This window comes from Rhinatrema bivittatum, chromosome 13 (assembly GCF_901001135.1).
Source record: "Rhinatrema bivittatum chromosome 13, aRhiBiv1.1, whole genome shotgun sequence".
Lineage (NCBI taxonomy): Eukaryota > Metazoa > Chordata > Amphibia > Gymnophiona > Rhinatrematidae > Rhinatrema > Rhinatrema bivittatum.
This window is the reverse complement of record NC_042627.1, coordinates 60,761,713-60,775,386: the sequence shown is the minus strand read 5'-3', so window position 1 is coordinate 60,775,386 and position 13,674 is coordinate 60,761,713. Positions and strand designations below refer to the sequence as shown.

General features: G+C 41.0%; 1 protein-coding gene across 5 annotated transcripts in view; it reads right to left on the bottom strand.

Moving 5' to 3' along the window:
* PDE8A (phosphodiesterase 8A) overlaps positions 1 to 13,674 on the bottom strand; it is a 399,353-nt gene that overhangs the window by 155,230 nt on the left and 230,449 nt on the right. The gene's annotated exons all lie outside the window — the stretch shown is intronic.

Genomic DNA, 13,674 nt, shown 5'->3' with positions numbered 1-13,674 from the left:
TACCAATGGGCTGTTCAATTTCCTGTGCATTGTTCGAATTATTTAGTTCCTTCTTGCATTGGGTGATGGAACAGCAGGCGAACAGAAGGTGGGTAGTGCACTACCTGGATGATTTCCTCTTGGTGGGGAGGGACGGCGCTGACTGCTTTAACCTACTGTCCATCGCTCAGAAGGTAGCTAGGTGCTTCGGCGTCCCATTAGCACAAGAAAAAAAACGGAAGGACCCGCTACCACAATTACCTTCCTTGGGATTGAGCTGGATGCTCTGGCCCAGCGGTCCAGGTTGCCTGCAGATAAAGTCTTGAAGCTCAGGGAGACAATCTCGGAAATGTGCTGCCTTAAGAAAGCCAGTTCCAGTCATTGATCGGATTGCTTACCTTCGCATCAAGGGTGATTCCTATGGGCAGGGCCTTTTTGCGCAGGTTATCACTTGCTACGGCAGGGGTTCGTAAAAAACACCACCGTATAAGGGTTTCCAGTGCAATTAAGAGTGACCTGCTTGTGTGGGAGACCTTTCTAAAAGACTTTAATGGCATGGCCTTTTGGCAAGACCCCCCTAGGCAGAACAGTGAGCTAGAATTATTCACTGATGCGGCAGGAGGTGCTGGTTTCGGGATTTATTTCCAGGGAGCTTGGTGCGCCGAGCGGTGGCCACAATCGTGGCACCAGCACAAAGTCACCAAAGGTCTAACCTTCCTCAAATTATTCCAGATTGTGATTGCCCTTTTCATCTGGGGGTAGTCACTTGTCTGGTCTCACATTGTGTTTAGATCCGACAACATGCGCTGTCCGCACGCACTTTTGAATCAAATGCTCTCATCCGGCATTTGGTGCTCACATGCTTGCGCTTCAATATCACATTTCGAGTGGCCCATGTTCCAGGTAGACTCAATAACATTGCTGACTCTCTTTCCCGCTTACAGTTCATGACATTTCACAGCCTAGCACCAATGGCAGACCGTTCCCAGACTCCCATACCCGAGGCGGTGTGTCTACTTGGCCCTCTGAACTTTGGAACATGAATTTGGGGTCATTGTCCGTGAACACGCGGAAGAGCTACCTCCTGGTGCTTCAGGAGATACTGAGATTCGTGGGGAAGGGCTCCCTTGAAGGAGTAGAGTGGCCATTACCTGTGTCCATGCTGTTGGAATATGTGATGCATTGCAAGAGACAAGGAAAGTCCAGAGCAGCGGTAGCGAATCGCTTAGCGGGAATTTCCTTTTTCTCCAGGCTTCAGGGGTTCCCCAGTTGCTCCGCATTGTTTCCCGTTAAGAGAGTTATGTTGGGTTGGGCCAGGGAGAGCGCCCAAGGAAGGGAAGGTAGGAAGCCCATTACCATCCAGATCCTTAGAAGCATCCTTGAATGCCTTGCAGACGTTTGTTATAATGAAGCAGAACCAATTTTATTTAAATGTGCATTTTCCCTGGCTTTTTATGTGGCCCTTAGGGTTAGTGAGCTAGCAGCTCAGTCTAAGCACGGGCCGTTGGCTACGTGCTTTGCTCATACACTGCAATTGGCTACGTGCTTTGCTCATACACTGCAATTGGCGCTAAAATCCTTGGGTATGGGCACAGTGGGCTATTCGTCGCACTCCTTCCGCATAGGGGCGGCAACAGCAGCAGCTGGCTTGGGTTTGCAATATAGCGAGGTCATGGCAATTGGCAGATGGCGTTCCGGGAGGTTCAGGACATATGTGAGACCGCCGGGTTACTTTACGGGTAGCCCGGATTATCAAACCCCCCCCCCCCCCCCGCTTCACATCTTTTCTCTTTCTTAATGTGCGCAGATCATGGTTGGAGGATGTCGTTCGCGTGGATTATCAGGCACTCTTATGTGCGTTGGGCGCATAGGCGGGCCCAGCAACGCCCGATAGGGGAGCACCTAGGGATGGTGATTCAGCGACTGTCTTTGCTTTGGAGAGGGATATCAGGGATGTTGAGGGACCAGTTATTACCGACTGTTTTGAAGCTATGCAATTGCAACCCCGATACGCCTGTGGCCCTCGTCATACACCTCGGCGGTGATGATATGCCTCATACCAAGAGCATAGCCCTCACACAAAAAATGCAGAAAGATTTAATGGTATTGCATAACATGTTCCCGCAGTCGGTGATGGTCTGGTCCTGCATCACCCCTCGCAGAGTATGGAGAGGGGAGCGATCTCATGCAGCGATGGAAAAGGTTAGGAAAAAGATTAACAAATGGATGGTAAAATTCATGCGTGTCATTGATGGTTTCTCTGTAACACACGAATTGATAAATGAGAGCCCAGGGATGTTTCGACATGATGGTATCCATCTATCGGACGTCAGCTGGGATATCTTTAACTCTGATCTACAAGATGATCTTCAAGCGGTATTGCACCTTATGGCCGCAGCCAGGTTGGATGTTGGGGGGGTCCCCGGTAAGCAGTACCACTACCGGGGAACCTTGGCATGGTGACTGGCGGAAGCGACAACCCCCCCCCCCCCCCCAAAACACACATTTAGGAGGATCGAACAGGCGGTTCGGACTGGGCAAGCGGCCTAACAGATTCGGCGCAGTTCCTCGACGCTTCAACGGCCAAGAGGGAAGAAGCAGGAAATGCTGAAGTGATTAGAACAAATGTTCCCGACTTCCACAGTCGTGTAGTCGGACGCTATGGCTTTAACGGCCAGGTGTCAAAGGACAGCTCCACGGCTTATACGGCCAAGGGGTGTGCGCCCGCCTCAGCTGATTTTCATACTTACCACTTAGAAGTGGGGGGGCTCGCTGGTCACTAATTTAGTTGCGATTTGTTATGCAGTTTTGTACAGTTATGATGATGTTATTGTTATGCTTGCTAATTGCTGTTTTTTCAATGTCTATGGGCTGCGGCCATCTTTGTCCAATCAATAAAATCTGCTTTTCGAATGAAGTCATGTAAGTGCGCCATATTTGGGAAAGTGGGAGGCAGGGGGGAGGGAGGGCAAACGCAGCCTTTATGCTGCCCACATTGTGACCAATATAAAGGGTTTGCAGAATTTTAAGCTTTTGTGCACAGAATTTTAAATTTGTTTGCGCAGAATTCCCCCAGGAGTAATATAGGCAGCACTGAACTCACACACACAAAAGCCAGTTCCTGCTCTGTGGAGTGATAATCTGATCAAGTCAGACAGACAAGGGAACGAAGAGGCTATGGAACTCATATTTCCTTCCATTGGCAGACACTTCCAGCGTTTGTAAGTTAGCCTCAACAAGATCCTGCAAAGAGCTATTCTTAAACAATGGGAAAGCCAAAAGTTGCTGCATGGTCTGCCTCTCACTATAATCATAAGTCTCAAATATGACAAACTATCCCTATTTTGCCATGTTGACTCTTAATATGTTTCATCTATTGCCCTCCAGGATCACATAATATCAAGCCTATTTTGACTGTGGAGTGTATCTCATTGCTCTTCCTTAAATATACTGATTTGATCGTACTCGGGGATTTCAACATCCATGAAAGGAACACCTTCAAGTCACATCTTGAGGAGTTTTTTTCTCTTTTGACTTCACTAGATCTGTGTAACCTCATAACTACCCTAACCTATCAGGCTGGGGTGGATTTACTATAGATCTTTGAGTCTTCAGTTTCTAGTGAGAGGGTTGTAGGTCCTTTCATTGCCCCTGTATTATGGTTTGACCGCTTTATGCTTTCTTTCTCGCTACTTGTTAATTATGTGCCACAGTCACTGCCTGAAAGGGTAACCATTAAGAGGTACCAGAGACAAGTTGATATGGAGAGGTTTGCTTTGGAATGGGCCTTGTTATCCCCAGATACTGATTTAGATAATACTGATGTCAACTGATCAATAAACTTTTCATAATGTACTGACAACGGTTTTGGATATAGTAGCCCCTCTTAAAGACACTACATTTTTCCTCAATCGACATCGTGTTCTAGGTTCACCTTTTACCTGATAAGGCAGAAGAGAATTATGCGATGAGTTGATCAACAATGGCGTTCTCATATGTTGGCATCCACAGAGATGCACTTTAAATCAATTTGAGTGCAATACCATACATTTGACTTTTGCAAGCACACCTTTTATACGTCATGCCTGAAGTCCTCACTTAATCATCCCCGCAAACTGTTCGTGATAGTTACGGTAATGGTCCTTCTCAGTCATCTAGTAGATCTGTAGACAGGTTTAGCATAGGCTGTGAGTATTTTGTTTGGCCAAAACTGCCTTGCTACAACCTGCTAATCCGAATGCTCCTTCTGTGCTTCAGGCACCACAATTTCCTGCTGAGAATGCTAGCTGCCTGAGGTTGAGAAGTTTCTTAAATCCTTGAAGACTTCTCATTATTCCTTTGACACTGTTCTGTTATTTTGCTTGGCTCACAGACCGTTTTCTTGAACTTGCTCACCGGCATCTGTATCTTTCTCTTACCAAGGGCATTGTCCCAGACTTCTGCAATCAAACTGTGGTGAGTCCTGTTTTAAAGAAGGTAAACTTGCCTGCTATGTCTATTAGTAGCTAAAAACTTATTTCTAATCTTCCCAGTCTTGCCAAACTTCTGGAAAAGCTGGTTTTGTCACAGTGTACTGACTGAATTAGGCAAGGATAATCATCTTTTACACCCTACCCAATGTGGGTTTCAGACTAATCTCAGCACGAAACATTGCTGTTCTTTGTTTGATTACATTTTATTACATTTTGATCAACGTAACTCTCTTATCTTGGTTTCCCTAGATATTTCAGCCGCCTTTAATTATGTGGATCATTCTGTTCTTTTGGGTTGTTTGGTGAGGTTATCTTTTGGTTTCATGCTTATCTGACACAGAGTCTATTTCATGTCAGTCAGGACAATGCCCTTGGTGCTCCAGCAACTTCACTGGCTCCCTATCAAGTATGGGATTCAGTTTAAATTGGTCACCTTAGTCTACAAAGCTCTCCGAATTGATGGCCCAGCTTATCTGGCCAATAAACCAATATGATATGCTCCCCAGTATTCCTTAAGATCAGCCGACAATGGCCTAACTAGTTGTCCCTACTGTTAAATCCTAATCATCTGCATACCGGCCATGCCAGGGCCTTTACTGTTCTTGGTCCTATCCTGTGGAATGCTCTACCTATGGCTTTAAAAAATACTGTTGACTATAAATCTTTTAGAAATCATTTGAAAGCTTATTATTTTCAGTTGGCTTTTCCCTGAATTTTCTTTTAATTCTGTGAATGATGTACATGTAATGCCTGCTTGTGATTTGTTGTGTTGATGTTTCATGTAACTTGTTTTTGCATTATTTTGCTCTATTGTTAACCATCTAACAGAGTTTACCGCTATAAGTGGTATTTAAAAAAAATCCTTTAAATAAATAAATAAATACATAATCTGCCAATATGGGTAGGGAGGCAGTTGGCCACCTAACCTTAGGAATGAAAATCAGCATTAACTAAGCATTAGCTAAGTCATATGCCCATCTGCAATGCCTCTGGAGCCACTCTTTTTTTTTTTTTTTTTTACCATAGCTAAATGTATTCACTCAGTGGGGGGAATGTTTAAAAGCAAAGATTTAGCTAGCTAACTCTCAATCATAAATGTATATTAAAGGTATTCTATGAGTGAGAGGATCCAAACTCTATCGCAGCTATTTCAGAGAGGTTTGGAGCACACTGTCTCGGGAGAGAACCTTGCTGCAGGCGCGGCTGGAGAGATGGCATCAGGCCTGTTGGAGCGGAGACCTTGTTAAGTCCTGAGTGCCACGTTCCACTAAGGGCTCCTGAGGCCAGAGGTGGCAGCGGGCTGGCTGGGGCTGCAGCTGTGACCGCATAAAATATTGACAATGCTATGGTAGCAGAGGCCCCTGTGTTTGAAGTCATCTCAAAATGGTTGCAGTTACCCCAGAGGAAGGGGTTGGTTTAAACTCTCATGGACTGCAGGAGGACATTGGTACAGTATCAGGAAGCAGCAAGCAGAGTATGCTGGGGGAGAAGACAGTTTCTTCATCTCCCGCTGTCAATAAGCTGACATCTGCCCTAGAGAGACCTGCTATAATTAATCTGGAGCATACTTGGCAGGCTATTCTTGAGAAAATGGTAAGAGGATGTTTTCTTTACATTGAATGCTGTAAGGGGAAAGATTGCCACTGTTGAAGTTATGGCTGAGGAACATGAAGGGAATCAAAGAACTGAATCTCACACTGGTTTCTCAAGAATTTAGAGCTATTTCTTCTCAAGATAGTTTTGCTGGTCATTGGAAGATTGACATTTTTAAAAACCAATGAAGATGTTTGAATCTTAGAATTATCAATTTTCCTGTATTTTCCCTAATTGGCCCTCAGGAACTTCAGAAATATTTGAAGATTTTCTATTTACCATGCAAGAAAATAGCTGGATGTTTCTCTGGTCTGTCCAGGAAGTTTGGACCTTTTTTTTTTTTTTGGACAGACAAATGAGGAACATAAGAACATGCCATACTGGGTCAGACCAAGGGTCCATCAAGCCCAGCATCCTGTTTCCAACAGAGGCCAATCCAGGCCACAAGAACCTGGCAAGTACCCAAAAACTAAGTCTATTCCATGTTACTGTTGATAGTAATCAGCAGTGGCTATTTTCTTAGGAAGTGAAGCACTGAGCTACCTTATTGATTTCATGTGTTTCTGAGAATGATAAAAATTTAATATTCAGATTCCTCTGTAATAGAAACTCTCTTTTTTTGGATCAGAAGTTCTGGGTATACCCAGACATTTATAAGCAGATCCAAATTACAAGAAAATCCTTCCTTCAAATACAAAATCTATTTTGGGTTTAGGCGGGGAATTTTTTTTTATATAAATTATCCAACTAATTAAGATTTTTGGCAGATATCCTTTTTGAACCTTATCACCTTAAGTCTTTCAGAATTGCCATTGTTCCTGCTTCTACTCCAGAATAATTTTGCCAACAAGTTGTAATTAGTGGCTTTATATTTTTCTTCTTCTCTCATTATATATATATATATATATATATTTTTTTTTTTTGCTATGTATATTACCCTGTGTTGCCCCTCATTATGAATGATTCCCCCTTTTATAGTGTGGGCTTGGAAGATGGTATTATGTTTTTAATTTATTTTTTGTTTTGCATTGTTTTCTATTTTTTCTTGTAATTAAACCCTATTTACTGTCAGGTGGAAGTTCTGCTTGTATTTTGTTATATTAAATTCTATAAATAAAGAGTTAAAACATAAAAGATATTCTATACTCATGTCACCATATAGAATATTTGATTTTATTTCACTGTTTTACAGTATTATAAGAAAAAAAATTATAAAGTTGTTAGCCTATCATACATTCTGCTGCAAAACAAAATTTGAAATTTTTTTTTAACTTACTGACCTGCGAAAACCCTTATTTCAGCAACTGCTTAGAGTAACAATCTGCTCTCATATATAATATTGTAAATCTGCAAAACGGAATTTTCAAATAATCCCAATTACTGTATGTAACCCTTCCTCCCCCCAAAATTCTTGTTTATAGAAACATCAGCATTACAATTAGGCCAGGGGCCCTGCTCAGAACCAGATGCATAGTGAAAGGAGGTACACTAAATTTAAACAAATCAAAACCTTTTTAGAGAAAATAATACTCAAAAATGATGTGTTGCTGTCAACTGCAGCATAGGTCATGCTACACCAACAAGCTTGATAGGATACAAATGAGTTAACAGAGTGAAAAATCTGAGTGATAGTGATGTGAATGTGTGGATTGAACTTCACAGTCTTGCAAATCTACTCAAGAGAGGAAGACCTTATGAGGTAGATTTTCAGCCAATATCTGGCTGAGATAGCTAACCATGATCATATCCAGCTAACTTAGCTGGGATATTTACTGGCATGGCCACACCACTGTCTCAGCTATATAAAAGTTAGCCAGATAAGTTTATCCAGCTAACATCAGACTTGATCAACAGCAGATCTAACTTATCCCACTAACTTATCTGGATAAGGCTGAATACCGGCACTTATCTGGCTAAGATAGATAAATAGCCACACCTCAGAACACCCCATCCCACTCACCACTTAGCCAGATAACTATTTAGCAGAATAAATAGTTATCCAGCTGAGTGGCAGCCAAGAAATGAAATCGAATATTCAAACAGAATCACTTGGCCAGATATGTAGCGCTGAATATCGACCTCTATATTGGCAAACCAGGACCTAACAAAGTGGACTTTGACATGCCCTTTGAAGGTCAAACCTGTCCAAGCATAGCAAGAGGAGATTCAGTTTGCTATCCAGTAGGAAATGATGCATTTTGTCGCCTTAGGGTCAAAAAAACTGGAGGGGTTTTCTCAGAGGGCTTGAGTGCTACAGAGAGAAGGTAACAGCTTTCTTGTAATACAAAGTATGGAGAGCTAGTTCATCATTATGGATATGTGACCTAGAGAAAAATAGTGGAAAGATAATTGATAGATGAAGGTCAGAGTACTTCAGCTGGTCTGTTCTAGTGTCAGCCCTGGCACAGCCCCCTTTTTCTTATGGGGAAAAGCAGGCATGCTATTGATAGCATGCCAACTTTTCCCCATATTTGGGGGAGGAGGGCAATTTTAAAAGGTTATTTTCAATGGGAAAATACCCGTTTATTCACATAAATCTCTTTGAAAATTGCCCCCTACCTGCTTCATCTAAAACTCAGTTTAATTTATCATTTTCTCCTATCCCACTCATGACCACTGGGGGGATAATTATGTGGACAATTTACAGTAATCTTGTTGTTTCCAATAGTCTGAAGTAGACTATTAACTTGTGCTCTGCCTGCATTTCAGTGTCCATGCAAAGTCAGTAAGTGTGGGAGTATTCAGTGCTTTTAGTCAAACAGGCATGACACTGAAAAATGACTGCAATTGCTGAATGAAGTGTAAAAACTGGAGTGAACTGATAGATGTTTGTGACTATTTTGGATATGATTCAGAGGTAAGAACTTTGCATAATATTTACCTTAAAAATATACAAATCTTATATAACTGAATAGAATTGTGTAAATTGTGATTTAACTAAATTAATTTACCCAATTTTTACAGCAATTTTGTTTTTTCAGAAATTCAAAATGTTATGCTAGTGGAGAGGGAGCTTGCAGTCTGCAATTTACAAGACATGGCTATGTGGCCACAGTTGTGTTTTAGATGCGGCAGAAAGCAAAATAGGCTAAGAGGAGGTTTTTTAAAATAAATCCTCAAATCTTTTGAAGAGCTGTAGACTACTTGGATTAATTTTGTGAGCTAGCTATAAGTTAGTATTTGTTTGTAAGTGATAAGAGATGTGTGTGTTTAGGGAGAATAGACTTTGGATTAATTTTCAGAGTTAGTAAAGGTTAGTATTTCTGAGTATTAGAACTGTAAGTTGCAAAAGTCACTTGAACTGAAAAGATGAGTACTGGTTCCTGGGTAACTAGTCACCAGTTTGATTCCCACTCACCCCACTCAATTCGTTTTTGTTATAAAGACCACTTCGTCCTCCCAGGTAGGAGGAAAATCTTCAAAATAAAAGTCAGTTAATGATCTAGAATAACATACAATTAACCGATTTTAGTGCTTAAATTATTATTGCTGCTGGTCATTTACAAACTAACATAATTCACTTAGTTATCAATTTAAAATCCTCAGATTTAAAATACACCAAATAATTTTAAAATCTTTAAATTGAGAGACATACCTATTCCTTAATCAGCTTTTAAAATGTTAGCAACTCAATATAATTAAGATGCAGCAGAAAGTTGGGGCTATCCAGCCTTTTGCACTGAGAGCAGAAGTATGATTATCTACCTATTGGTGAGAGATTGTGTGTGCATACGTGGTGCAAAGAGCTCCTGGCTCTCAAAGAACAAGTCCAATTTCTGGAGGTCAAAGTGGCAGAGAGATATATAGAAGAGACCGTCAGGGACACAGTAGAGCGGTCCCAATTCCAGTCAAGCAGCCCTTGGGCTGCTCTGAAGGAACAAGGTCACCTGGCAAAAGACCATCATCTTTGTGTGGCAAGAACTGATCCTGTAGCTAGGGTCTGCCCTCTAGATGAAGCTTTATCCTCTTGCACCAAGGATGTGTCTCCATGGCCATTTGCCTAGGAAGAAAGGTCTAGGATGGCTGTTATAGGGGGTGATTCGATCATTAGGAATGTAGATAGCTGGCTGGCTGGTAGGTGTAATACTTGTGTAGTAACATGCCTGCCTGGTACAAAGGTATTGGACCTCACACGCCACCTAGATAAGATTTTAGATAGTGCTGAGGGGTAGCCAAGTATCGTGGTACATGTGGGTACTAATGACATAAGAAGCTGCAAGAGGAAGGTTCTGGAGGATAAATTTAGGCTTTTAGGTAGGAAACAAATCCAGAACCTCCAGGGCTACATTCTCAGAAATGCTCCCTATTCCATGCGCAGGACTCCAGATGCAGGCTGAGCTGCAGACTCTGAATGCATAGATGAGATGAACATTAGGAACTGGGAAACAATCTGGGCAAGAGGGAACCTACACCGATGGGATGGGCTCCACTTTAACCAGAATGAAACCAGGCTGCTGACACTAACATTTGAAAAGGAGATAAACCAATCTTTAAACTAAATCATGGAGAAAAGCCAGCAGTCAGAAGGGCATGGTTCAGAAGGGCATGGTTCAGAAGGATGTAACTTCCAAAGATACTTGCAAAAGAGGGCTGTTAGAATATCCCAGCAGAGAGGTTGTGTTTAAGGTTGAAGTAGCCCAGACAGATGTAGACAAAGAGCACCCAGATGTGAATTTATTTTAAAAATACTGCTTAAGACATTATCCAATGTCTTAAGCAGTAAACAATAAGAACATTCATAGAATATTCAGAAAAATATACAAAAGTACAGATAACACTATCAAATAAACCCAACAGCCTGTAGTTGCCTTAAATGGTAATCAGTCAGAAAAGTATATCAGATAGATGTATTAACGCCATGTCTTTAAATCTAACCCTTTAGGCTCAATAAAACTATCTGTAATCATTTGCTAACAAGCAGGTTGTAGATACAAAGAGAAATGAAAATTCAAAACATACTTTAAATTGTCTGTATGCGAAAACCAGAAATCTGAACAGTAAACTTGATGAGTTAGAATGTATGGAATTATACATTATACAAGGATATACACATTATATCTTAGGTCTATGACCCCCTTAGGTCCATGACCGAAAACCCCCTTTCTTAATTCTCCCCCTCTAGTTTTTATTGTACATTATCTATACTTGTATTTAACTATGTTTTTGCGTTCACCTATTTGTACATCATAACCTTGGCTTCCCGCACCCTCCTACCCCCCCCTCTACCCCTCTCCCCAGTTTCTATTATCAGTTTCATTGTAAAGCCCTGTTGGCTACTTATTGTTCTATGGAAACCGATGTGATGTTTTCTTAACGAATGTCGGTATACAAAAACTTTAAATAAATAATAAATTATAGGCATTTCAGAGATGTAATGAGAGGAGGAAAGTCAATGGAACACTATGATATCAGTGTTTAAAATATATTGATATAATACAGCAGATCAAATTGGTGGAGGGGTGGCACCATATGTAAAAGATGGCAGAGTCAAGCATGATAAAAATCCTACAGGAAACAAAATGAACTGTGGAATCTTTATGGATAGAAATTCCATGTGTGACGGGTAAAAGTATAACAATCCCTTATTCTGTATTAGGTAAAAGTATGTCTGCGTTGCGCATGTGTGGCAAAGGTGCAGTATTTTAGCTAGCCTGTAGTTTCTTTGTAGGGATTTCAAGTAGTCCGGTTTGTTCTGTTTGCCCAGTAGGTGGTGTATTAGTGTTCCAGGGCCTGGTGCAATGTTTGCCTTGCTACTTTTTCGTAGATAAGGTTGCTACTGTTTGAGTCCTGAGATTTACTGCTTTTATGGTATAGCAAGGTTCTAGGTGGTGTTTTTTTTGTAGGGGTTTGTGTTACTTCACAAAGTGTTTGGCAGCGAAAGGAATTTGTTTTGCTGTCACTGAAGTGACATCAGAATTTGAATTAATATTTGCAACAGGTGCAGAACAGAACTAGGACATGCAAAAAAATAAAGTTCTTATAATTATTATGATTATTAATGTTTAATTGTAGTTATGATATTCTCTGAATTTTTTGGAAAGAGGATTCATAAAAGATAGATTGATATTTATTGTATTATGTAATTGGATCTGATTTTTGTTTACTTTTTACATTATATTGTCGTGTATTTATAAACTGCAATAAATATATAATAAATTAATACAGATTAATAAGTCATTTTCAAAGCATCACTCATGATGAAACTACTTAGAAATCCATTGTCAGATGCACTCTCTAAGGCATGAACACCATGCCTATGTCTGTATGTGTGGGAGAGGGAGCTTGCATGTGACTGTGTATGTGAGCCTCTGTGTAGTGTGTGTGTGTGTGTGTGTGTGTGTGTGTGTGTAAAAGAGCACGTGAGAGCGCGCCTGTGTGTGCAAGAGACAGTGGGAACTGCATATGAGAGGAGATAATAGTACATCTGGTAGGGCCTAGACCTGTATGTCTACTACCCACCCATGTTAACGTTGTAAAAGTAATTCAGTTGTGACTACGCCACTAGTTTAGACATCCTGGTGGATGAGTGTATGCAGCAAGGCTCATTTTCTTCATTCCACTGCAAGTCAGATTTCCAGACAGGAAAGAAAGCAGCTGTGGGGAAATTGACAGCAGGAAACAAGCAGAAGGTCCCCAACTGGCAACAGGAGACAGAAAAGGCAGAGAGATAGAACTGTTCCAGATTGTTCAATGGTACAGATGAAATTTAATATTACAGGAGTCATTCACTGAAATACAGCACACCTGGAGAGTACTATATATGTACATAATTACATTGGAAGAAGTAAAGAAAGTGGGGAAGGGCTCCAAACCACAAGTGAAAGCTAAAAATTTCTGGCATGTTCCATTGGGTATTTTTTGGTTTCTTTAAGGGGTGTTATGCATGACTCAGAACCCTCATCACAGAGGGGCACTCTAGTGAAAAAAACTTTGCAAAACTGAGACTAAGGATAACTTTTAGATCATATCTACTCAATTTAGAGGATAAAAATTTGTTCTACACATTCAGCTGCTGTAGAGTAAAATGTAAGATGAAGCTCAAGACTACTCTTTCAGAAACAGACATTTCTAGTTCCTAAAAGAACGTCCATAAATTTTGCATTCTGCCTCACTAACTTTCACTGAACATTTTAAAATACACCTGCTAGATTATCTGCATAAATAAGTAATGTCAGTTACAATTCTCAGTTTCTAAAGTGTTTAACTGTAAAAGAATGTGTTTAACTGTAAAAGAATTTCTTTTACACTTAACTGTGTTGCCAATTCTAAAATAGATGGAAAAAGGCCAGTTCAGTTGCAATGCGCATGCGAGAGACCTGGGTTTGATTCTTATTCCAGGCTTCTGCTCTCCAGACTGGCTAGAGTTGGAAATACAGTGGAAGCAGTGCTCACACAGCCTTGGGGAGGGGGGGGGGGTATTCAGGCAGGGAGCAGGGCAGGAGTCTCACTCATTGTTTAATAGTGGCACCTGTAAACCAGACACTGGTCATTGTTAAGTGAGTTCCAGAGGGAGCTGCAATTTATGGACCTTTGGCATAGAACTGTCACTTTGATGAGAAGAAAATATAAAAATAGAGCTTTTAACTCAGGAGGTTGTGAATGAAGGCAATCCTTAGGCAGATGAAATATT